Raw genomic sequence first — 27,233 nt, forward strand, 5'->3', positions numbered from 1 at the left:
ATCAACAGGCGATATACCGCCAAATACAGATATACGTGGCTGAGCCACCAAATTAGGCAGATAAATTAAACTACTTGCACTTCCTTCAGAAACATATTTCCCACCCCAATGCATACGCAAAACGAGACAGATATCACATAAATGTATGACATACATGTCTTTCACATAGATTCAGATCAAACTTAGCATATAGCAAATCATGCTATCACATATAACATACTACTCATGCGTTTACTAGTCATATTAAATAGTAATAGAGTATCAGAAATCATGATTTATATGCAATTTATACCATACGGACCCTACGAAAGGGATATATTCAATTTACATAACAACTACGAACCTAGGAAAAATTTTTAAAATTTGGGCTACACGCCCACACGACCCTCACAGCCTACTTGGGCTACACGACCTGACACACGATCTCACACATGCCCGTATGGCTCCCATGACCCAATTGGCCTAGATCGTATAGCTCACATGGTTTGGCACACGGCTTGACACACGGTTATTTGGCGTAGATAGTCCTAATTTTGGCTTTCAATTCTTCACTAATTTCTCGAGTTTTCATTACACACCTTGAAATTTTATGATGCAAATCCAATCATGAAGTATTTAAAACCTAAAATCAATTTTCAAAACATTGTAATTAGTAACGAAGTCCCAACTAAACCATTAAAATGATGAAAACATCACACGATTCAAATATATATAGTTTCAAATTTATGTGCTCTAACATGGAATTAGTTATACTTTAGTAAGACTTTAATTTGACATGCTTAATTTGTTACTTTAACTTGAACAATGTCACTTAATTTGACTTGAATCAACTTAAATTTCATTTCACTTGACTCAATTCGAAAGAAATTGAAATAAAGTTAGAATGATAAAATAGGACTCATCAAGTCCTTTAACTTGAATTTTTTTCACTCGATTCTATCAAATGCTCACCCCTATTTTTTAGGGTATATTTTTTTTCCAAGCTCTCTTACTTTTCAGGCGAACTTTTAGGACTTGATGGATAGCTCAACCCATGATTAGGTCTAATATCAACTATCAAAAACTAAGCATCACATTAGGTTAATCTTTAACCAATCTCACTTTATCCTAAATTCAAAAATCTTACTTTTATCTATTAAATTAATTTTCTTACTCGTGTGAAGCACATATTAATTATATGTATTAATTAAAATATATTATAAAATTTTATAATTTTTTAATAATACAATAACTAAATTTAAATATAATATTTCATTACTAAAAGCATTTAAATTAATAAATGATATTTTTGGACTAAATATAACATAGTTATTCAATGTGATATAGAATAATGATATTTTATTTTATTAATAAAATATAGGGAAGAAAATTACAGAATAAAAGATAATCTTCTATAATTAAATTTTATTATATGAATCATCTATAACATATATTGAGGGGCACTGTAGATGTTTGGCGAATGTTTTGACGGCTAACTTTTTTTTTGGCTTTTATGATTTGGGACTTCAGATTAAGATCTTAAAAAAAGATAATATCATATTTAGTCCCTGTATTTTATCATATCTTTTATTATGGTACATCTATTTTGAAAATGTCTATTTTGGTACTTCAAATTTTATTTTGTTTATTAATGTGATACGTTATTAGGACATGTGGCCTAATTGTAAGGTATCATGTGTCACTTTTTGTTAGATTTTTTTTTATTTTGAAATAATAAAAGAGACCTCAAAATAAATAATCCAAAATTTATCTTAACAGAAAGAATGTAACAAAACAAATAGAGTACTCATGTATGCTTTCTAGCCATAGCAAATATCTCCTAATGCACTCAGTTCATTTGTTACCTAAACTCAAGTTAATTTGGAACCCATGCTTACAGCCTTTTCAATATATTTATTTGAACTTGTTTTCTTCTTTTCTATTCTTTATTTATTATTATTTTCTTCTTTTTTTTCTATTTTTTTCTTTTATAACATTAGGGGATTTAGCATTTCACAATATTCTTTGACTTGATAATCACAATGGAGCATACACAGAATTACCTAATACTTAATCATGTCACAATTTAAATATAAATCACTCTTGAAACTAAGGTTTTTAACTAAAAAGAGGGATGGAGCAAACAATTACCTCGTTAGCTACTCAGTCTGTTGCTACAGTAGAGTGCCCCCCCTTTTTTTATTACACTCTTACTCGGACTTACCTTTCTAGTCAATAGAATGATGGAGAAAACAAAGTGATGCTAACTTAATCAGCAATTCTAAGCATTGGAGTGCCTACTATCCTTTATTTAAGTAATGCCAAGGCAAAATGAATGAGTTTGGCTTCAAAAACCTTAAGTTCATCAGAAAACATTCGTTATAATAAAAAAATGAGTATAGAACATCTTATTTAAGAATAAATTTTCACGCAATCTAACCTAAGCTAAACTCGCCTCATCCATTGTCATATGTTCAAGATATACTGAAGAATATAAGATCATCATCAAACATCATGAGTAAAGATTGAACTTCGTGTAGATAAAACAATACTTAATAATCACATGGCATTGGCAAACAACATAACTATACTAGGATGAACATGCATACTAGATATGTAATGCAACCTAAATGCACAATACACACCCAAACCTAAAGGGTGCATTGTCCTCAATGCATGAATAGATATATGCAAACTATCTATATACAGAAAATGTCATGACGAAATATATGCAATGCAATATGTATCAAAGAAAAAGAAAACTTTCCTTGCTTGGACTACATTGTAGATACTTCATTCTGTGCAATGGGTTGTGTACCACCCCTATCATGTCTCCATTGTCGGATTAGGGATACAGAGCATTACCATACAAATCAGAACAATTGACTTAAAAATAGATCAATAAGGTCATTTAATGTTAATTTCTTTAATCTCATTACAAACTAATCAAACATACACATTTGAGCCCCAAATTGAGCTTTCGAGGACCTAAAAATAGTTCGGGATTAATCCAAGAATAATTTTTAAACAATTCAAAAAATTTGGGAAAAATTTGAAAATTTGGAAATAGGGGTCACACGGCCGTGCGACATAGCCCAGATCGTATAGTGGTCAAACAATGAGACACACAACAGTGTCCCAGCCCATGTTTTAAACCCTGTAACTCACTGGCTTGATACACACGGTCGTGTCACAGACCGTGTGCCAGGTCATGTGACTCACTAACTTGATACACATGACCTGTCTTAGACCATGTGATAATGATACCTAAAATAAAAAGTGACACATTGCCATGTAATCAGACAGCGTGTGTCACACAGTCGTGTGACAGCCCGTGTGCTCCATAATTTAACCCTAAAACAAGCCATTTTAAATCCAAAACTTGCCCAACAATCCACTCCATTTGTGCATACATTCAATAGATCTAAACACATTTCAATCACATATAAACATACCAATTTATTCAATCTAATTCTCCTAACCAATATACCATTCAAAGGCACCTCATTTGTACCAAAACAACTTCAATCAAAACAAGGATATAATGCCACATCTCAAGCACAAAACATAGTCAATTTAGCTACCTAATGACATCAATTGTCAAACCATTCACCTTTCATAATAAACATACCAAAATGACCATAATCATATGGCTTTTAATATAGACACAAACCAACCACACCATATTTTACAAAGTACTTAAATGTAACCAAAAGACATAAACTTGCCAAAACACCTTAAGTTCAAACAAACAAAATGTATACATACAAGACATATTTAAACCAAGTTGATAATTAGCATATTCAAAAACTTCCATTATAAAAAAGTCTTATACATGCCATTTATAACCTGATAACACTAGAAAGAACATAGGTTTTCCCCCTTACTTATTGGTTAAATTGTTCCCATTTAGTTATCCTTAGCATACATTTTAGCATTTTCAGTTTAGTAAATTGCATTTTACTACTCAGTGAATCATACCTCTATTTTACACTAAAATTTTCTATCTTATTGCATTAATGTCGCTGCATGAGTTTATCCTAGATTACGTCTAGAATTGTCGTTGTACTTGATAGCTGTCTGGATAAGAAACAAAACTGCAAGAGTTGTCCTATCTGGTATATCCAACCTGTACATACAAGGACAAAATAATTTTAAGGAAAGGACACCTGTACTGTTGGAGGAGGACATAAAAGGTGGACATGAGAAGAAAAAGAAGAGTTTTCTCTTTCGATCATCATCTTCATCATCGTACCTTAAAGCTTGTGGCCATGGCAGCTTAAGCCTCTCATGGGTGAGCCAACATGAAAATCGAATGTAGACTAACTCCTGACGAAGAGATTTAAGTGCAACACAAGAGGGAATAGAGAGATTCAGTCGAGTTGTCTAGAAATAGAGTTCTCCACTCAATTTTTTCTTATTTCTTTCTAAATGCTAGTGATTTCTCTCTAAATTCTAATTTCATGGAAGTACTAATGAATTCTTGGTGAAATTTTATCTTATTTAATCTTGCTTTTATTGTTTACTCTTAGGGTATGGATGTTTTTTAACATGAAAATGTTATAGGAGTCACTAACTCTGGGAAGTACAATGACAATCTGAGCCAACAAGCATTTCAACGGAAGTTGAGTGGGGACTAGAGGAATTTAGTTCACTTGTTCTTATTAGTGCCGTATTGCCATTATTGGAAGGTAAGGTTAATATGCATGTTTAAGTCACAGATTAAATAAAGAAGTAACGCTGGGTAAGATTTACTTTGAATTTTATTGCTTTAACAATCACCTATCTTTTTATACCTTGTGAGCACTTATTATTTTGCTAAAGATTCATGTTGGGGATCCCAATTTATCATTATTATATTATATTTTATTATTTTCAAGTTATTGCATCGATAACTATTCTCAAAATTTATCTTGTTTCCATCTAGTTGTTGCATCAACATTAATAGACAAAGACTAACATCCCTGTGGGATTGATATTTGGCAGACTCACATTTGTCTAATATACTTGCATCAACAATGTATGCTTGCACATTATTACTGTGACACTGAATAGGCAATCAAGTTTTTGGCGCCATTGCCGGGGATGGCGTTTGTTTGATGCTTATTTTTATTTGTGTGTTTTTGCAATTAATTTTTCTTATATAATATTTAGTTTTCACTAACTAGTTTTTTTTTGTTGCTATTTCTTTAACTTCAATTTAGGTGTTTTATGACCCGAAGAAATTTGGATTTCTGTAATATCCTGATTTTGGGCCTAGTCAGAATAGTGGTTTCATGACCACAAAATCTGAGATAGAAATAATTATTTTATGATTATTTTAAGGTCTATGATATGATTGCATGATTGTGTGAAAATTTCGTGAAGAAATTTTATGCATAAAGTGCTTAAATTGAAATTAGGGACTAAATCGAATAATTTGCAAAACTTGCATTCTAGAAGTTTCTAGTATGAAATTGTTTTGAAATATTAATTAGGAGGTCTTAAATAGAAATTTTACCAATTTATAAGTCTATGGACAAAAATTGGACATGGATGGAATTTTTGGAAAGTTTAATAGTAAGGGCATTTTGGTCATTTAGGGGTAAAATGAATTAAAATGCAAAATTAAAAGCCAATTTTGTTCATATTCAACCCCATGGCCGAATATAGCAAGGAGAAACCATGGCTAGGGTTTTTCAAGCTTCCAAGCTCGATTGTAAGTCCGTTCTAGCCTTGTTTTTAATGATTTTTACGTTTTTGGAGTCCCGGTGGCTCGATTTAGCTTATGCTAGCAATAATTTAACCTAGGGTTTATATTTGGAAAAATACCCATAGGTGAAATTTGTGTATTTTGGTGTTTTATGATAGAATATGAGGTTTTAAATTATGTTAGACAACTTGTGCTACTCGGTTTTAAGCGAAAACTAGCAAAAGGGCTTAATCGGTAAAAATACCTAATAGTCATAAGTACATGTTAGAGTGAGAATTTGATGTTTCCATAGAAGGGAAAAATGATCAGCATGTCATAAAACATAAGAAAATAGGCTGAATTTTAATTTACGAGCTTTGGGAAAAAGTGTAAATATGCAAAAGTTTAGGGGCAAAACTGTAATTTTTCCAAAATATGATTTTGGGTCAATTTGAATAATGTGAGTCCTAACTAGACTATATTTTAAATGATAGAGCAAGGAAAATTGAAATTCGGACAAAAATGGGGAAAATACCAAGTTGTGGACGAAATGGTAAAAGTAGCCATTTTCGCATACGAGGTAAGTTCATATGTAAATGTTGGTAACATAGTTATTATTTTAAATTTTTTTATGTTATTTAAATGATATGATAATTATTATGAAATATTATACTCGTGATAATTGTTTGATAATATGTCAAATTATGTGATATACTTGGAAAATGTGAAATACTACCGAGTATCGGTATCGACATTCCGTAGGAGATGGTTGAGACACATGATTGGGAAAAAGGTCCCATTGAACCTTAGGAATGGATTAGGATACAAGTGACATGTCACTAGGATGTTTGGGCATCCGAACTCGTTGAGTTGAGTCCGAGTTCACTTATGGATGCGAATGTCCGAACTCGTTGAGTTGAGTCCGAGTTCGAGAGATGTAACTGGGCATCTAAGCTTGTTGAGTTGAGTCCGAGTTCACTTATGGATGCGAACGCCCGAGCTCGTTGATTTGAGTCTGAGTTCACTTATGGGCGGGTTACATGGTAGCTTGGCTACATATGTGGCACTTATGTGCAAACTTTCCATGTATCCGAATTATATTCCGATATGTTCAACGGGTAAAATTCTACTCAAATGGAGGAATACTCGAGATGAAAGGGACGTATTGGTAAGTGTTGTGAAATGAATACTTTGAACAGGTATGTACTTAACCCTCGGGTTGAAAATTCGATATAACAACAATATGGTAAGATGATAAATGAAAATGTGATATGAATGTCTCGGTGATAATTATGCAAATGATGTTTTATGTTTGCTTATATAGTTGTGTTACTTGCTATTTGCATGTGAGCTTACTAAGAATTTATGCTTACTCCCTCTTTTTCATTCCTTGTAGTGTTGACAAGCCAGCTCGGAAATCAGAAACGGTCGGAGGCACGCTCACACTATCCGTATACCATCTTGGCATAATGGCTTGTATATTTTGAGTATGGCATGTATAGCATTATAATCATTTTGTGTATATGGTCTTATGATATGGTTATGGAGTGGTATGGAAATGCTTGGTAATGATTAGCCATTGGAATGGCTAATAATGATCATATTTGGTGTTATGTATGCTAAATTGCTAGCTAATCCATGGAAACCATGAAATAGGTAAAATTTACCATAAAATAGATTCAGACAGCAGCAGTGACGTGAGTTTGAAAAATCACTAAAAATAGTAGAGATACAATTAGATGATGAATAATATATGGAATTGAATAATTATGAGTCTATTTTAATATGGATGGAACAAAACAGGTATATGAGTTATATTTTATGAGATGTTTAAATTTTTGTGAAACAGGGCCAGAGCGATTTCTGGATCCCTTGTTTTGACTTTGGAAATTCACCATAAATTTTTCAAAGATAATTAGAAGTCATGATTTATATGTACAGATTCCTTATTGAGTCTAGTTTATTAGAAACAAATGGTATAGTCATTGAAACTCTGTACAGGGAGATATTTGATTCGTAATACATAGAGGTCAGAGCAGTCAAACCCTGAAACAGGGGAGACTTTAACTAATAAACTTTACTAATTGTCTATACCAAAAAATTCTATAAAAAAATTAGTAAATATATATATGAGTCTGTTTTCAGGGAAAATTTATGGAATTGGTTTTGGAGTTTTGTAACTCGAGATATGAATTTTTAAGCGACTATGATGCAGATTGTTAGCTTGACTGAAAATTTTAAAAATAAATTGTTTGAGCTGTTTAAGTAATGAATTAAGTCTATTAACACCTCGTGTTCGACTCCGGCGACGGTCTCGGGTACGGGGCATGGATGGTAGATTGAATCCTTAGAACTAGCCAACAGAACAACCCCAATTTTCAAACTATCTATTGAAGAAGCTTATACTCTGGAATTGAAACCACTACCTCCTTATCTTAAATATGTCTTTCTAAGTGATCACAATACTCTCCCAATTATTGTCTCTGCAACACTGGATGTAACTTAAGAAAAGAAATTGGTCCATATTCTCAAACAACATAAACGAGCTATTGCTTGGAGTATTGCCAATATTCAAGGTATTAGTCCTTCTTTCAATATACATAAGATCAAGTTGGAAGATGAAGGCAAGTAAGCGATTGAATAATAGAGAAGATTAAATGAGAAAATGAAGGAAGTTGTCAGGAAGGAAATCATAAAATGGCTTGATGCTGGAATTATTTACTCAATTTCTGATATTAATTGGGTAAGTCCAGTGTAATGCGTACCTAAAAAGAGTGGCATAACTGTGGTTCGCAACAATAAGGACGAATTAATTCCTACATGCATTCCTATGGGATGGCGAGTTTGTAATGATTATCAGAAATTGAATGCAAGCACAAAGAAGGATCACTTATCGCTTCCTTTCATTGACCAAATACTGAATCAGCTTGCTGGAAAGGCCTATTATTGCTTTTTAGATGGCTATTCTGGGTACAATCAAAATGCTATTACACTAGAGGATCATGAGAAAACAAATTTCACCTGCCCCTTTGGTACTTTTGCTTTTTGCCGTATGTCTTTCAGTCTCTCCAATACACCAGCCACATTTCAAAAGTGCATGATGGCAATATTTTCTAATATGATCAAAGACTCTTTAGAGGTATTTATGGATGATTTCTCAGTCTATAAGAATGATTTTGATCATTGTGCTGACATTTTGGATAAAGTACTAAAGCAATGTGAGGACACACATCTTATTCTGAATTGGGAAAAATGTCATTTGATGGCAACTGAAGGTTTTGTGTTAGGACACCACATCTCTACTTAAGGCATTCAGTAGACAAAGCTAAGGTGGAAATCATTGAGAAATTACCTCCACCGAAAAACGTGAAGGGTATTCGTAGTTTTCTAGGACATGTGAGGTTTTACTGAAGGTTTATTAGAGATTTTTAAAAAAATGCAAAGCCCTTGTGCTTATTGTTGGAATAGAATTGAAAATTCTTCTTTGACGATGCATGTCTGGATGTCTTTATTCAGTTAAAAAAGAAGTTAGTAAATGCACCCATTGTCGTTGCACCTGATCTGTCTCAACCTTTTGAAGTTATGTACGATGCAAGCGACTTTACCGTGGGTACGGTTTTAGGACAACGAAAGGGAAAAATATTTCACACCATCATTATACTAGCAAAACTCTTATAGAGGCTCAAATTAATTATACCTCCACCGAGAAATTCCTATAGTATTTTCTTTCTATAAGTTTTTTTCCTATCTTCTCGATGCAAAGGTTACGGTATTCACTGATCACTCAACGCTGAGATATCTCTTTGTGAAAAAGGATGCCAAACCAAGACTGATCGTTGGATATTACTGTTGCAAGAATTTGAAATTGAGATAAAAGACTATAAGGGTTCAAAAAATCAAGTTGCAGACCATCTGTCTTGATTGGAACTCGGTAGCAAAGACGGAAACATACTTCAAACTGTTGACGCATTCCCAGATGAGAAGTTATTTGCTATAGGTGAAACCCATTGGTATGCAGATTTTATTAATTATCTAGTGTGTAGAAAACTCCCATTGGGTGTCACAGGCCATAAAAAAGAAAGATTTCTTCGTGATGTAGTGAAGTATCATTGGAACGAGCCGTATGTATTCAAAGGTGTGCAATGACAACATTATTCGACGTTGTGTTCCAAAAGAGGAGATGCTTTCGATCCTGAAGCATTTTCATAATGCTCCTTATGGAGGTCATTCAGTGGTATGAGAACTACAGTTAAAGTTCTTCAATCAAGATTTTACTAGCTGACATTATTCAAAGATGCCCACAATTTTGTGAATCAATGCGATAGGTTTCAATGCACTGGTTCTATATCCTGACACAATGAAATGTTGCAGTAGCCAATTATGGAGGTTGAATTATTCAATGTTTGGGGTATGGGTTTTATGGGACCGTTTCTGAGTTTATTTTGAAATCTTTATATATTGGTAGCTGTTGACTATGTCTCGAAGTGCGTTGAAGTTGTTACAGTCCTAAAGGATGATGCAAAGACAGTGCTAAATTTTTTTCACAATCATATACTAACTCGATTTGGCACACCAAAGGCATTGATTAGTGATCAGGGTACACACTTTCATTGCAACCAAGTGGCGACCGCACTAAAAAGATATGGAGTTAATCATAGAATGGCTACTACTTATCGTCCACAAACCAATGGACAAGCCAAAGTTTTGAATCAACAAATTAAGAACATTCTTGGAAGGTTGTAAACCCTTCGAGGAAAGATTGGTCTTTCCAATTGGATGATGCTTTATGGGTATCGCAGAACAAAACACCATTAGGGATGTCCTCGTGTCAATTGGTTTTTGGGAAAGCATGTCACTTGCAAGTCGAACTAGAACACAAAGCATGGGTAATTAAGCAAGTGAACATGGACTATGAAGGGTCTGGAAAGAAAAGATTGTTGGATATCACTGAACTAGAGGAGATTAGGAGAAATGCTTATGAAAATGCTGCAATTTACAAGGAAAATACCAAATGATGGCATGACAAGATTATTTTACAGTGACAATTTATCACGAGTCAACAGGTTTTATTATGCAATTCTCGACTCAAATGGCACCCAGGTAAATTGCGTTCATATTGGTCTGGAGCTTTCGAAGTTTTCGACGTATTTCCTCATTGTGTAGTCACAATTCGAGATTTACATGATGGACACCAGTTCAAAGTGAATGGATAGAGGCTGAAACACTATTTTGGCAACAATGATCAAAAGCAGACAGAGACCATTGAATTGGTCGAAAAGTTTTAATTTTTAATTACTACTCCATAATTTTAGTTTTTTTTATTTATATTCGTTAAAATTTGTTTGTTTTATTTATGTTTTATTAAAGTTTGTTTTCCTTCCTTTTTGCAGAATAATTAGGTACCATTATAGACGCGTTGAAATCTTCTTGTCAGTGCATTCTATAAGTTTATGAACCATTTATAGCTCATCAGAATTCAGAGAAATTTAGAGCAGGCACAATTTATATTGGACACAACCCTTCATTCTAGCCTTATATCTCTCCACAAAACAACACGTCTCTCTATCTTCCTCTTTCACCTACTATAAATCCCCTACCATTGTACCGACTGTAACGCATTCAAGCAACCATTTTTATTTCTTTTCTCTTCTCAAAATCATAACTTTTTACCTTTAAATCATTCTCCTTCAACAAAAGATAGCCAAAACAAGAGCCTAGGTCAAGAAAGCCACCAAATCTACTGAATAACATACGTCCTCTGCTACCACAGTTCATGAATTTGAACCCCCAAGCCAATGCAGACAAATGAGGCAGTAATCTTTTTGAATAAAGTGACAAAAGAACAATTTCACGACAATATACTGAAGCAAAACTTCCATCCCCAGTAGGGCATTTCCCTTTCACCACAACAAGACTTAGGTAAGCAAGTCTCTAAAACCATCTTGAACTTAAAATGGGAAACCTTCTGCACCCATCATGGCAGCTACTCTCCCTCACTGGTACATCAGTTTTGTGCTAATCTTTATGATCATGAGTTAGAGTTCATTTTCATTCCAGAAGGTTTAATACCATGGGACATTGCAACAATCAATGAGCTACACGACACCAAGGTTGATGTTAGCGAACACTCTGAGTTCATAGATGACATCACAGATGAAAAATGAGACCTGTTGGTGAGAGACTTATTTGTCGAGGGAGTAGTGTGGATGGGTTCCCATCAAAAGAATTACACGATACACCGTCATCATCACTTCCTGAAGCTGCAAGTCAAAATTTGGTTTCATTTTGTCAACTGAAGGCTAAAGCCCTCCACTCACAGTACCATAGCCACCCTAGACAGAATGTGTCTAATACATTCTATTGTCAAAGGAAGAAAAATTGATGTAGGTGCAATACTTCACCAAGAAATAACTGACTTCTAACACCACTTACCCGTGTCCGATGCCGAGACAGGGTACGAGGTATTACCGGACTTAAACATAAACTATTCATACATATGTATATCGTCCCTTATACGGGCCCACGAGGCCCAAAACATGCATTGGAAGTGGTTCAGGACTAAACTAAAAATTTTGGAAAACTCAAAAAATTTCTCATCAAAACAGGGGTCACACGCCCGTATGGCTTGGGACACGCCCGTGTGGGTAGACCATGTGGTCACACATGCTCATGTCCTTAGCCCGTTTAACTTTCTGTTTATGAAGTCATCACAAAATAGGGTCACACGACCAAGTCCCACGACCGTGTGCTTAGGCCGTGTGGAGAATTAAATTCCAAAAATCAGGTGCAGACTTCACATAATCAGGGCACACACCCATATCCTGAGGCCGTGTCCTTCACACGGCTGAGACACATGGCCGTGTCTCTGCCCGTGTGTTTACTACTAAGCATTCTATTTTACCTAATTAGGGTACAGAGGACACATGCTTGTGTGTCTACCCGTGTGGACAACTTTGGGGCTATTTTCCAAGCCAATTGCCATCCTTATTTACACTAACACATACATGACTTCAAAGGCACTTATCATGGCATAAGTGAACACTTAAACATACACAAACAAGACATGATCATGATCATTTCATCTTTACTAATACATGCATAAGACTTCACACTTTGTCAAGCCATATATATAAATTTGCATGCACTAAGAGTTGTAGATTACTTTTATTCAACATACTCATGTCTTAGTTGTCACCATGCCATTTATTCACAATTTCATCATCAAACATCCATAGCCACAACACATCTCATCACATACACACGACAACTAACCACATCACAATTGCATAGGCACATGTATGCATATATGAATAGGTTTACAACCCAATAATCAATATAGGCCACATATCATGGCCATATACAAAATGAATCAATTATCATCATAAGCCAACACATTTGGCTAAACCAATATGACGTATAACAAAAAGACCAAGCCCCTATACATGCCATACTCAAAATGTTAAGACTAACTATACCCAAATATCCAATTGATAGTATGATCGAGTCTCCAACGTCCTTCAATCCCCGAGTTAGCTTGGCGATACTATAAGAAAATGGAAAAGAAAGGGGAGTAAGCCTAAAGCTTAGTAAATTCACATGCAAATAAATAGCAACATAATCATAAATATCATACAATTAACATAACATACGTGTCATCATAGTTTCATAGGCATAACTTACTCATTCTTAATCTTACCAAAAGTTCATCAGATATTGAGCTCATTCATATGGGTTTTTCGTACATACCTGTACTAACTCATAACACATTCTCATATATCCTCATCAATGACTTATTTGTCAAATAACTCACTCATTTACTCGTTGAACACTTGGAATACTATCGGATACATGGAAAGCTTTCACATAGTGCTTCATACGTAGTCACATGCTACCTCATATCACATATCATACATCGCTCACTCTCGAGCTGATCACGGGCCAACTCACACAAGCTGACAGTCAAGATGTAGCTACATGGGCTGCTCAAACAAGTTGACAAGTACCCGCAACACATGCCAGGCTTCCCAGCCACTAGTAGACGTACAAGACCAGCACCCAGATCACATTACATACATCACATAATCTCATGAGCTCATAATCACGTAGTTCCTAGTGACATGTCACATTGTATCCTAAATTATTCCTAAGGTTCAAACGGGATTTTCTCGATGTCACGTCCTTGTCGAACTCGTTCACAATGTCATTTTCATAGACCATAAAATCATTCATAAACTCATCATAACAATTAAACATAGAAACTCATACATTAATAAAAGATTAAAACACGATACAACATTTCATTATTTACATATGAAATTACCTCGGTACAAAAATAGTAAAAACGGATCTAATCGTCGCACACCTTGTTTTTCCCTCGATCAAGGTCCGTTCCTCCTTTTTCTTGCTCTATAATACCGAATTTTGCTTATTTACTACACACATTATTCAATTTAGTCCATAACTCATACTTTGAAAAATTACCTTTTTACCCCTAATCTTTTACATATTTACAGTTAGTCCTCAGGCTCATAAAATGAAATGTACTCATTTTCTTTGTTATCCAAGCCTAGCCGAACCTAACACATACTCATATAAGCCCACATTTCTCATTAAAACATACATCTCACTACTTATTTTACATCTTTTACAAATAAGTCCTTTTTATGCATTTCTATCAAAAATCACTTAGTAAAAGATGTTAAACACACATCAAACTTTCATAATCTACCATGAAACATCAAAATACATGCATGTCACACATGGGTGCATTTTTTAACATGAACCCTAGCTTAAATAAAAGGTAGAAATAGCTAGATCGGTTGATGACAACTTAAAAAATATAGAGAATATTAAAAACGGGGCTAGGATGTACTTACTATTAAGTTTGAAAGGATGAACAAAACCCTAGCTATGGCTTCTTAGAAATTTCGACAATGGGGGAGGAAGATGGACACAATTTTTGACTTATTCTCCCTTTTTATTCTTTGATTAACCAAATGAAAAAAAATGCCCTTAAGGCCTTTCTTTTAAAATTTTCCTCTTTATGCCCATTTTTTTTCTAAAAATATGAAAATTGGTCAAATTGCCATTTAAGGCCCTCTAATTAATAATTAAAAGCTATTTCATACTTAAAGCTTCTAGAATCTCATATTTTGTGACTTTTTCTATTTATTCCTAAAAGTTAAATTGGACACTTATTCACAAAATTTCTTAATGAAACTTTCACACAATCATAAAACATGTCATGGACTTAAAAAAATTCATAAAACAAATATTTCTAATTCAGATTTGTGGTCTCGAAACCACTATTTAGATTAGGCCCAAATCGGGATGTTACATGATTGCGTCGCAAGGCAGACTGAGATCTTTGTTTTCCCATCACTGGTGATGTTATTGTGCCACCAAAGAGAAATCGTGCCCCGTGCTAGTGGGGAAGTCTTGGAAAATAAGGGCCCAATTAATGAATCCTCTGTAGAAAGAATGACTCAAGGCAAGGACACGTTGATACTGAAAGAGGCAAAGACCAGCAAGACAAGAAAGGGCAAAGCCAAAACCGACAGAAATGGAACAATCTTGAATGGACATCATTATGGCACAAACTGAAAGATGTCAAAAAATGGTAAATTTCATCAACAATAGGTAGATTAGGCTTGTCACTACAGTAGAAGATGTGGAGAAATTCCAGAATTTGTTTTATGTTTATACTAGTGTAACACCCCTCACACGTATCCAACTCCGGGACAGGGTTTGAGGCGTTACTAGACTTAAACATTCACAAACATACAAAACTGGGTCACCAAATTTCGCCCAAAATTAAAACTTTTCAAACACATGCATATCGTCCCTTATATAGGCCTTCGAAGCCTATAACATACATCGAGGTGGTTCGGGATTAAACAGAGAACTTTGAAAATCTTTGGGCAGCTTAACCAATTTTTCTTGCTTTGGAGAGTCACACGCTTGTGTGGGTTGGGCCGTGTGGTCACACACGCCCGTGTGGCTTGGGACACGCCTATGTCCTCAGCCTATGTAACTCTCTGTTTATGACGTCAGCAATCATTTAAGGGCACACGCCCGTGGCCAGAGGCTGTGTCCTCCACACGGTTGAGACATACGGTCATGTCTCTACCTGTGTGGTCAAAACTTAGGCTAATTTCCAAGCCTTTTTGTCATTTTCACATGCACACGCATACATTTGACCTTGTCATCTTATTAATCACTTATACCATTATGTTATGGTTATTAACTTATACAGTAACACCCATGTTCAGGGCACTAACAACTTATTACCATATCACACAATCATTCCATAACCATGACTGCCTCGAACGGTCCTAAGACATTCATCGTGTACACATGCCATATACTTCTCAAATGTAGTGAACAAGCACAATCACATAACCACATCACAATACATTAACACATATCATGGATAAATAGGCTTACAAGCCAAAATCATTATAAGCCACATCTCATGGCTATAAACAACAAATCAATATAAGGCAATACCTTTGGCTAATCACAACAATAGTCATCATAGAAAAATTAATTCCCTATACATGTCACTCACTTGAAAACATTTAACATACACATATCAATACTCCACGGATAATGGCTCGATAGTGTGATGCTACCTCCGACGATCTCCAACCCCGAGCTGACCTGAAAAAACTAAAAGAAATGAAAAGGAGGGAGTAAGCTTTACGCTTAGTAAGCTTGCATGAAAATAATAAACAATGCAATAACATGCTATTTTCATATTCTTTCTATTATTCAAATTCCAACTAAGCTATTTTCTCGAGACACAGTCATTAAATTATTTATATCCGGAGCTACGGAACTCCAAATTAAGATCTGTTAATTTTCCCAAAAACTAAACTCATATATCTTCTCAGCATAAAATTTTCATAATTTTTAGTCTAGCTAATAAGTACATTTTATTATTCAAATTCTCCCTTGTTTTGCTGTTTGATAGTTTTAACCTTTCTTCACTAATATTTATTTATCTCATAGTACGAGACTCAGATAATGTTCCCGTATCTTTTTCCTGAAATTAGACTCACTTAGGATTTCATTTATATGATTTCTAACTCATAATTATTTTTGTACAATTTCTAGTGATTTTCCAAAGTCAAAATAGGGGATTCCAAACTCATTCTGGCTCTGTCTCATGAGAATTCGAATATCTCATAATATTAAATTCTTTTGCTTGTACCATTTCTTCTATGTAAAACTAGACTCAATAAGATTTCATTTCATATTTAATTTAGTCTCTAACCAAATTTCTACTATTTTTTGTGGATTTTCAAAGTAGGACTAATGCTGCTATCCAATTCTATTTTGGTACAATATAATGTTCACTATCATAAGATCATTTCCAACTAATCATGAACTTACTATTTCATGGATCCCTTACTCATATTTCAAAATAGAGTTCAATATAAAAGTCATTATTTCTCATGGGAATACTTAGTCGTACATCCCAAGTATAGGATAATTCTCTATCACATGCACTCAACCATCAAATTAGTCTCATGACAAAACATCATAGTATTAATCTTAGTTGAGCTCAATGATTCAAGAATTTCCATTCTTATTTCTCATTTTTATCCCGTTGAATTTCTCGAGAATATCGATGGATAGCCATTTACCATCAAATCATACAAGTGATCATTTTCAAGCACGCACTCCCGCGAACCTTACATCTTACGGTGGTATTACCAGTCTAGGCTAAATCCCCCGAAATATAAACTCATACAGTGATGTCAGGATTACCAATCCAGGCTAAATCCCTTGTGACGACAAACACCCTCAATGAGCTCGGATCTGAATTACTAGTCCAGGCTAAATTCAGACCCTAATTCGGATTACCCATCCGGGCTAAATCCGTTTACACATATTCTTCGGGAGGCTAGATCACTTTAGGAACACCCGTCTGGGCTAGATCCTTTTTTATTCCGAGATCAACATATTACCCGTCCGTGCTAAATCCTTTTCTGCAACATATGCAGGATCTCGTATCAGTTAAGAATGGTGTATCCATCGGATATCTCTTATTCATTCAACCGAGACATTTATCATTTTGTCATATTTATTACCAACACATTTCATGGGTTTTCATGCCATGATTATATACAACCATCACACATTCATAAAACATGCATTTAGGTATATTAGAGGTTTACTTTAAGTTATTCGAACATACTCGTCGAAATCTCGTCAAGTACAACCGAGTAGCAATTTCTACAACCCATGTAATAGTAATTTAACATTCAATTCATGTAACAATAATTTTCCATTCAATTTCACATGATACAACAAATATTACATTTTCCATATCATACACACCATTCATCAACTTCTCTTAAACATATTAAATCATACAATTTATGCCATATCAATAGAGAATTACAATTCATGCATGGTATTGCATTATTATTAGCACACAAACTTATCTCGAATCCAGAAACAACAATTTACCATTTTAGTCTATAACCTTGTATTTTCTCGAGTTAAGCCCGAATCTCAATTTCCTTGATAAATGAGCTTGGAAAGCTTGAAAACCCTAGCCATGGTGTTTTTCATGAGACATTCAGCCATGAGGAAGAAGATGAGCAAATTTGGCTGATTTTGGCTTTTTAATTCATTTAATTACCAATTTACTAAAATGCCCCTAATGAAAAACTTTTAAAAACCTATCATACCATGTCCATTTTTGTCCACACACTTCAAAATGGTCTAATTACCATTTAAGGACCTTTAATTTAAAAACTCATAACAATTAGACACCTCTAACATGTAGAACTCAACTTTTACACTTTTTACAATTTAGTCCTTTTGACCCAATTGAGTGCCCAAACGTCGAAATTTTCGAATGAAATTTTCACGAAATTATTCCTTGAAATCGTAGAACATAAAAATATGATAAAAATAAAATTTTCCTCATCGTATTTGTGGTCCCGAAACCACTGTTCTGACTAGGCCCTATTTTGGGATGTTACAACCAGAGCCTAGAACAGTTCTATTGTAGCCATATTAGGCTAACTGAGCCCATCCCCACTATCGAAATTCCATGTGTTTCTACCAATCATTTACAATTATGACCCCTCTTCCTCGAATGACGACTTAGAAGACTTAGATAGACCAGTAGCATCTCCAATCATTGTGTAGGTCTTTGATACTGAGAAAGAAGAGGAATCTAGGGACATTGAAGAATGCTTGTGAAAGATTGATAGCTTGTTTGAGGATGGTATTTTTGTTGATCAAGAGGACACTGTTGTTAAGAAGGAAGTTACTGCTGCAGAAGAGGAAGTTGTTGCTGAAGAAAAAGAAGTTGCTGAGAATGAAAAAGAAAAAGAAGAAGAAGATTGTCACCGCACTCGAGTCTGTAGGTGCAAATATTGATAATTTGAAACGAACTAGAGCGAGATCATCGGAAGTTACTGAGATAACCAATGAAGAGCAATGCAATTCATTGGAAACAGTGGTCTACACTAGACCACTCCAAGTGGCCTCTCCTACACAAATAGCAACCAATGATACCGGGGTAGAGCTGGGCACTGAGGAGCAATCCAAAGACTGTGCAAAGTCTAAAGAAAAAAAGGATAAAAAATGAAAGAAGGAGAAGAAGAAAAGGAGGATAAAGACACATCATGCAGCCACATTGACGGCTACAAATAACTAAGTTAGATTATTTTAAGCTTTAGTTATAGTATTCATGCATTGCATGTAGCTGTAGGTTTTATTTTGATAAGTATATATTATCCTTGGAATTTTATTGTCATTACATTTCCATGTTAGTGCATTGTGGAAAATGCAAACTTGAAGTTTGGGGGAATGCACATGGGGTTGGAAAAGCACCCACATTTAAAAAAAAAATTCTGAAATGAAGCATGAAAGGTTTAATTATAGTTAATGAAAATTGTGCAAAATTTTTGTTACATTCGATGCTTAATTCTTGAATCATGTAAATTATCAATGAATGTGTTGGATAAATTTGATAGAAGGTTGTAGCTTTAATTCTTTGATGAATGGATTAGGTTGCATTAGTAATGGATGAATGCCACATCTCAAGCACAAAACATAGTCAATTTAGATACCTAATGACATCAATTGTCAAACCATTCACTTTTCATAATAAAAACACCAAAATGACCATAATCGCATGGCTTTTAATATAGAAACAAACCAACCACAACATATTTTACAAAGTAAATGTAACCAAAGGACATAAACTTTCCAAAACACCTTAAGTTCAAACAAACAAAATGTATACATACAAGACAATTTCATACCAAGTTGATCATTAGCATATTCAAAAACTTCCACTATAAAGATTCTTATACATGCCATTTTTAACCTGATAGCACTAGAAAGAACATAGGTTTTCCCCTTTACTTATTGGTTAAATCATTCCCATTTAATTATCCTTAGCATACATTTTAGCATTTTTAGTTTAATAAATTTCATTTTAATACTCAGTGAATCTTTGCCTATTTTATCCTTAATTTTGCTATCTTATTGCATTAATGTCGCTGCATGAGTTAATCCCATATTGCGTCCAAAATTATTGCCGCACCTGATAGATGTCTGGATAAGAACCAAAACTGCGTGAGCTATTCAGTCTGGTATAACTAACCTATACATACAACGAAAAAATAATTTTGAGGAAGGGGCACCTGTACTATTGGAAGAGGACATAAAAGGTGGACGTGAGAAGAAAAAGAACAGTTTTCGACATGAGAAGAAAAAGAACAGTTTTCTCTCTCGTTCATCATATTCATCATCCTACCTTAAAACTTGCGGCCATGGCAGTTTAAGACTTTCACGGGCGAGCCAACGTGAAAATCGGATGTAGAGTAGCTCCTGATGAGGAGATCTAATGCGAGAATAGAGAGAATAGAGAGATTCAGTCGAGTTGTCTAGGAATAGAATTCTGCACTCAATTATTTCTTATTTCTTTCTAAATGCAAGTGATTACTCTCTGATTTCTGATTGTATGAAAGTACTGATGAATTATTGGTGAAATGTTATCTTATTTAATCATAATTTTATTGTTTAATCTTGGCGTTTGAATGTTTTTTAACAGGGAAGTGTTATTGCAGTCACTAACACTAGAAACTGTAGTGACAGTTTGAGCCAACAAGCATTTCAATGGAAGTTGAGTGAGGATTAGAGGAATTTAGTCCACTTGTTCTTATTAGTGCCATATTTCCATCATCGGAAGGTAAGGTTAATATGCATGTTTAAGTCCCAGATTAAATAGAGGAGTAACACTGGGTAAGATTTACATTGAATTTTATTGCTTCGACAATCACCTATCTTTTTATACCTTGTGAGCACTTAGTATTCTGCTGAAAATTCATGTTAGGGATCCCAGTTTATCATTATTGTATTATATTTTATTGTTTTCAAGTTATTGCATCGACAAATATTCTCAAGATTTATCTCACTTCCATCTAGTTGTTGCACTGATGTTAATAGACAAATACTACCATCCCTGTAGGATCAATATCCGACAGACTCACATCTGTCTACTATACTTGCATTGACAGTGTACACTTGCACATTATTGCTTTGACATTAAACAGCCAATCATAACCTTAGCCAAAATAACTCAGGAAGTACTAAAGTGATTGCTGGATATTGTGATAGAACTCCAACAATCTTCCAATTGATCGAGCTTCTGATAATCTATGAAATAGAGGAAAATAACTATGTAAGCAACTAGTGCTTAGTAAGCTTGCATAAACTCAAACGTAAACTTACCCTTATTAAACTCATTTTATGAAATATGCGTAACATCATTACCATATTCATAAACTTAATAAAATCCTATATACACCACTAAATTCACAAGTTATTAAGCTCATGCATATTACATATAGAAAATAAATTATATCATAAGTGAATCCCTAAGTACATATGATTCATCACATACTTATTTTGTTCCATTCAAATCATTTACATTCATCAAATTTAGTTTTTCTTAAGATTATGAACAATTATCCAATTGTATACTTGCCTTGCCATTAACCTTAACTTACTCGTTGAACCATCTAGAATTACATTCGATACTCAGGAATGCTCACACATAGTGTGCCTTTCCATATAAATGTAACCTTTCCTTTTCAATAATGCTCACATGAGCTGTGAAATAGGCCTGCTCACATGAGTTGTGGGTCAAAATGTTAGCTACACGATGCTGCTCACACGAGCTATGGAGAAACCGCAACAAATGCAAGACCTTAGCTATCGATAGGACATTCATGACCAGCACTCGAAACATGAAATCCCTAATGACATGTCATTAGTATCCTAAGAATTCTTAAGGTTCAAATGGGATTATTTAACCGTCAATTATTCAAAACATCAATATATATATACAAGTTAGTTCATAACTAACATAATATAATAGATAATCAATTAAACTATCATTGATAAGATTATAATTCATACAAACGTGACCTGTTGATCATTCACCCTCATGGTCAGTTCACTTTTTTGGACATCAATTAAAGTTCTACTTGTAGCAAGAAAAGGTCTTCCAAGGATAACCGATACATCTTTGTCATCTTCACATTCTAAAATAATTAAATCAGCTGGAAAAATAAACTTATCTACTTTTACCAGCATGTCTTCAATTTTACCTTAAATATGCGTAAGACAGATCAGCTAGCTGTAGCATGACTGTTGTGGGTCTTTCCTTCCCAATTCCAAGCTTCTTGAAAATAGATAGAGGCATTAGATTTATACTTGCTCGTAAATCACATAACGCCTTACTAACATAATGATTTCCAATTAAACATAGGATAATCAAATTCCCTAGGTCTTTCAACTTTGGTGGTACGTTATTCATCAACATTGTTGTGTACCCTTCAGTGTGAGCAACAATTTTAAATTCTCCCATTTGCACTTCTTTGACAGTATATCCTTCATAAATTTCATGTAGTTTGGCATTTTCTCCACAACTTCTACTAGCGGTATGTTGATATAGAGTTGCTTCAAGACCTCAAAAAATCTTTTAAACTGAAAATCCTATTTAGAATTATGGAATCGTTGAGGAAAGGGTAGAGGTGGTCTTTCTTCAGGTTGGTGATATTGTTTTGCCGTGGCATTCTTGTGGACAACTTGATCTAATTCTGGCACAAAATTCTTCTGTTTAGCCTTTTCAATTGCGTTGTACTTTTTAGATGGCTCTGGGATTGATAGTACTAGAAAGAACATATGTTTTCTCCTTACTTATTGGTTAATTTGTCCTATTTAGCTATCTTTAGCACATATTTTAGCATTTTTAGTTCAGTATATTGCATTTTATATCTCAGTGGATCTTAACATATTTATCCTTAATTTTGTCATGTTTCGGTATTGATGTCACTGCATGAGTATTTCCAGATTGCACCCAGAATTGTTACCACACCTGAAAGCTGTCTGGATAAGAATAAAAAGGTGTGAGCTGTCTAGTCTAGTACAACCAACTTGTATGTACAGAGGTAGCATGATTCTAATGAAAGGACACCTGTGCTATTTGGATAAATATTAATATTCACGTGAAAAGGAGGGAGATTTTTTTTTTGGTGAAAGGTATTATCTTCTTCAACCTATATTTTGAAGCTTTTCGGCTATGGCAGCTTAAGCCTCCTACGGGTAAAGTAACGTGAAAGGGATTCAGATTAGCTCTTGACGAGGAGCCTTGAGTGTAACACAAGAGGGAGTTGAGAGATCAAGTTTTGATTTTTTTGAAATAGTACTCTCCACTTTTATCTTTTATATTTCTTTTCTAAACGCTGGTGATTACTTTCTATTTCATTTTTTTACAGAAGTATACATAATTTCTGGGTTAAATATTTTTTTATTCATTCTTGCTTATACCGTTTAATCTTTGAGGTTGAATGTTTTTAGCATGGAAGTGTTATTGCGGTCACTGACACTAGAAAGTGTAGCGACAGTTCAAGCTAACAAGCATGACAATGGAAGTTACTTAAGCATTAGAGGAATTTAATCCACGTGTTCTTAATAGTGTTCTTATAACAGCCCATTTTCAAAATAATCAAAATAGTGGTTTCGGGACCACAAATCCAATTCTGGAAGAGAAATTTATTTAAATATTATTTTATGGCCTATAGTATGATGGAAATGTCATATGAAAATTTTGTAAAGAAATTTTACTTGTTACATGTCCAATTTGATAAAGGACTAAATTGCACAAAATGCAAAAGTTGAGTTCTGATAGCTAAAGGGATTAAATAGCTCTAGAATTTCAAAGTGGAGGTCCTTATATGACAAATAGACCATTTAAAAATGCTTAGTGGTTAAGGATGATGGTTCATCCATAGAAAATAAAATAAAGAAAATGATGAAATTGGAAAGTAAAAGAAAAATAAAAAGGAAAAATGATAAAAAAAATGAAAATATCATCAATTTATCATCATCTTTCCCAAATAAAACATGGAAAACCTAGCTAAGAGAAAGTGAGCTCAAGCAAGCAATTTTGGCTTAATTGGGTAAGTAATCTTGTCCCGTTTTTAGAAATTTTTCTATTTTTGATATCGTAATAGCTTAATTTTGCTGTCTCGGGGACTAATTTGCAAAGTTATCGAAGTATTAGGGTTTTTCCATGGATGAGTATGCTTAAATTTTGAAATTTATGGTAGAAAATGAAAGGTTTTTGATAGATAAACAACTTTTGTCAAGTAAATTTTGATGAAATTATGATTTTAGGACTAAATTGTAAAGTTGTAAAATTCAAGGAAAATTCTAAATTTTAATGAAATACATGGGCTATAAATGTTACGTTATATTCGGCTAGGCTTGGAATAAGGATTAAATTGCATGAATTTCATTTTCCTAACCTAGGGACGAAATCGTTACTAATTAAAAATTTAGGGGTAATTTTTCTTAAGATGTGAGTTGGACTGAATTGAGTATGAATTGTATCAAATTGATGTTAAATTTACTCGTATAGATTCAGATAGACCAAATTCGGAGTTAGAGCGAGAAAAAGAGAAAATATCGAATTAGTAGATTTTACGTACACGAACATTTATTGAGGTAAGTTTGTGTAACTAAATTGTGTTTATTTTTATGCTTCAATTGAGTGTGGTATGTGTTTATATGAATTATAATATTGTTATAAATGTATGAAATAATCACATGCCCGTTAATGTTTAGAAAATGATAACTTTCGTTTGAATTATGAAATTCAATGGATACACGATTTCCCATATTGAATGTGGTCCTGCATATGTTGCAGACAGAATATAGATCGGACGAGCAATCTTGTTATATGCCTCACGAGCATCCTGTTATATAGTTCCTGTGAGCATCCTAATCCGTAGTGATTTTGCATGTGTTGCGCACTACTACTGCTCTTTGTAAGCATCCTGTTACATGATTCGATTAGTTGTGATCTAGCATTTATTGCGAACACAAACGCAACTCTTCGTGAGCGTCTCGATATAGCCTCTTATGAGATTCTTGACATGGCTTGCTTGAACTTCCTATTATGCTATCCGAAGCTCCTATTACATCACTCTTTGTGAGCATCCTGATAGGCTTTTCGTGAGTTTCCTGATTAAAAGTTCTTTTTGAACTTCTTGTTATAGACTCTTATGAGTTTCCTGATTTAGCCCGAATAAGCTTCCTGTTACATGGCTTACATGAGCATCTTGATATATGGTTCGAGAGTGTGCTTCCTGATTATGTGCCCTTTATGGGTACCCTTAAAAATGAGTTGACGGATCATTGATTTGTATACCTCGAGTATACTAACTGGGTTTCCATCAACATTTCAATAATTCAACAGATAAAACTTTGTTACAAGAGCACATGAGAAAATATGAACATGAAATGAATTAATACATGTATTTGCTTGATATACATGAAAAATGATGATACATGATATATGGAAATGATATCACTTGATATATTGAAGCATGACATGCTTGGTACACGAGTCTGGAACATGCTTAATGACTTTGTTATCCTTACTCTGGTATATGTCTGAAATACATGAAATTGATGTTACAAGAAATGTGGAAATACGAGAGGATAATATATAAACATGGAATTATTTTGATGAACATGTTCATTCATGATTATAGATTTGTACACCTTGAGTGTATTATCTGAGTGACACTGACATTTCAAATGATTTAATGGGCAAAGTTCCTACATGAAATAATCTGAACTCGAGATGAATTATTATGAAAATATACTTGAAATAGAAGGATATGATTTGTATATGTTGAATACATGATGTGGAAATTACATGTACATGGAAATCTAATTATTGTTGAGCCCATATATGTTTCTTGATATTTATATGAAATATATGAATAACAAGGGTGATGAGGATATGTGTTAGGGCTTGTGACCAAATTGGTAAGTTAATTACCATGTTATACGAACTTACTAAGCATTTCATGCTTACTCTATTTTATTTTCCCTTGTTCTATAGCAATTCGAAGCTCGTTGGATTGGAAGCTTGGCAGAGATCACTCACACTATCCATCGGCCCATTTTGGTATATATGGTAAATCAATTATGGTTATAATGGCATGTATAGGTTAATTAGCCATGATTGACATGTAAATGTTTTGATTATAACTAGCCATGGGAATGGCTTGTGATGAACATATTTTGATATGTATAAATGAGGGTATGACATGTTTGGTGTGTGCTTAAATAATTGATTGATAGAAATCCTGTTGGCTTATTGATGATTAATTTTAGCATATTTGGTAAAATATGCATATAGGTGAATTTGATAAGTTAAATAGGTTTGTATATTTAGTTTACATGATGGTAAAGTATCATCTGATGTACTTAATAGCACATGGGTTATAAATGATATATCATGCATGAGACTTGGCTTTGACTTGAATTAATTATTTTAAAATGGCTTGCAAATCTGTTAAAGTATTGATGTAGGAGGAAGACAAAATGGGTGAGAAATGTGGCTTGGAAAATAGCCTATTTTTTTCTACACAGGTTGAGACATGGGCATGTGTCTCAGCCGTGTCTGACACACGGCCTAGCACATGGGTTTGTGACCTGGCCATGTCTCCCCTGCATCTTTAAAATGTCAAAACAGAATGCTCAAAATTGATAACACGGCCTAGTAGGCGGGCATCTGGATTGGCCGTGTGAATCCTGCACCCATGCACGATCTAGCACACGGGCGTTTAGATTAGCCGTGCGACCTAAGTCAGAGAGTTACATAGCCTAAGACATGGGCGTGTGCTTGGCTATGTGAGCCACACTGCATGACCACACGGGTGTGTGACCCCTGCGCCTAGGAAAAATTTTGAGATTTTGTAAAAAATTCTCTGAGTACCCAGTTTAGTCCCGACTCGTTTCTAATGTATGTTTTAGACCTTGAGGGTTCATATAAGAGACTTTATGTTTGATTTCTGACATAAATACTGTATAAAATGAAATATCTATTTACTTGATCTGTATATGCTGGTAATGCTTCGTAACCCTATTTCAGCGACAAATACCAGTTAGGGGTGTTACATTTATTGGTATTAGAGGTACAATTTAGCCAATTCTCAGACAAACATAGTGTATACGAGATTAG

The sequence above is a fragment of the Gossypium hirsutum genome, chromosome A02, assembly GCF_007990345.1.
Source record: "Gossypium hirsutum isolate 1008001.06 chromosome A02, Gossypium_hirsutum_v2.1, whole genome shotgun sequence".
NCBI lineage: Eukaryota > Viridiplantae > Streptophyta > Magnoliopsida > Malvales > Malvaceae > Gossypium > Gossypium hirsutum.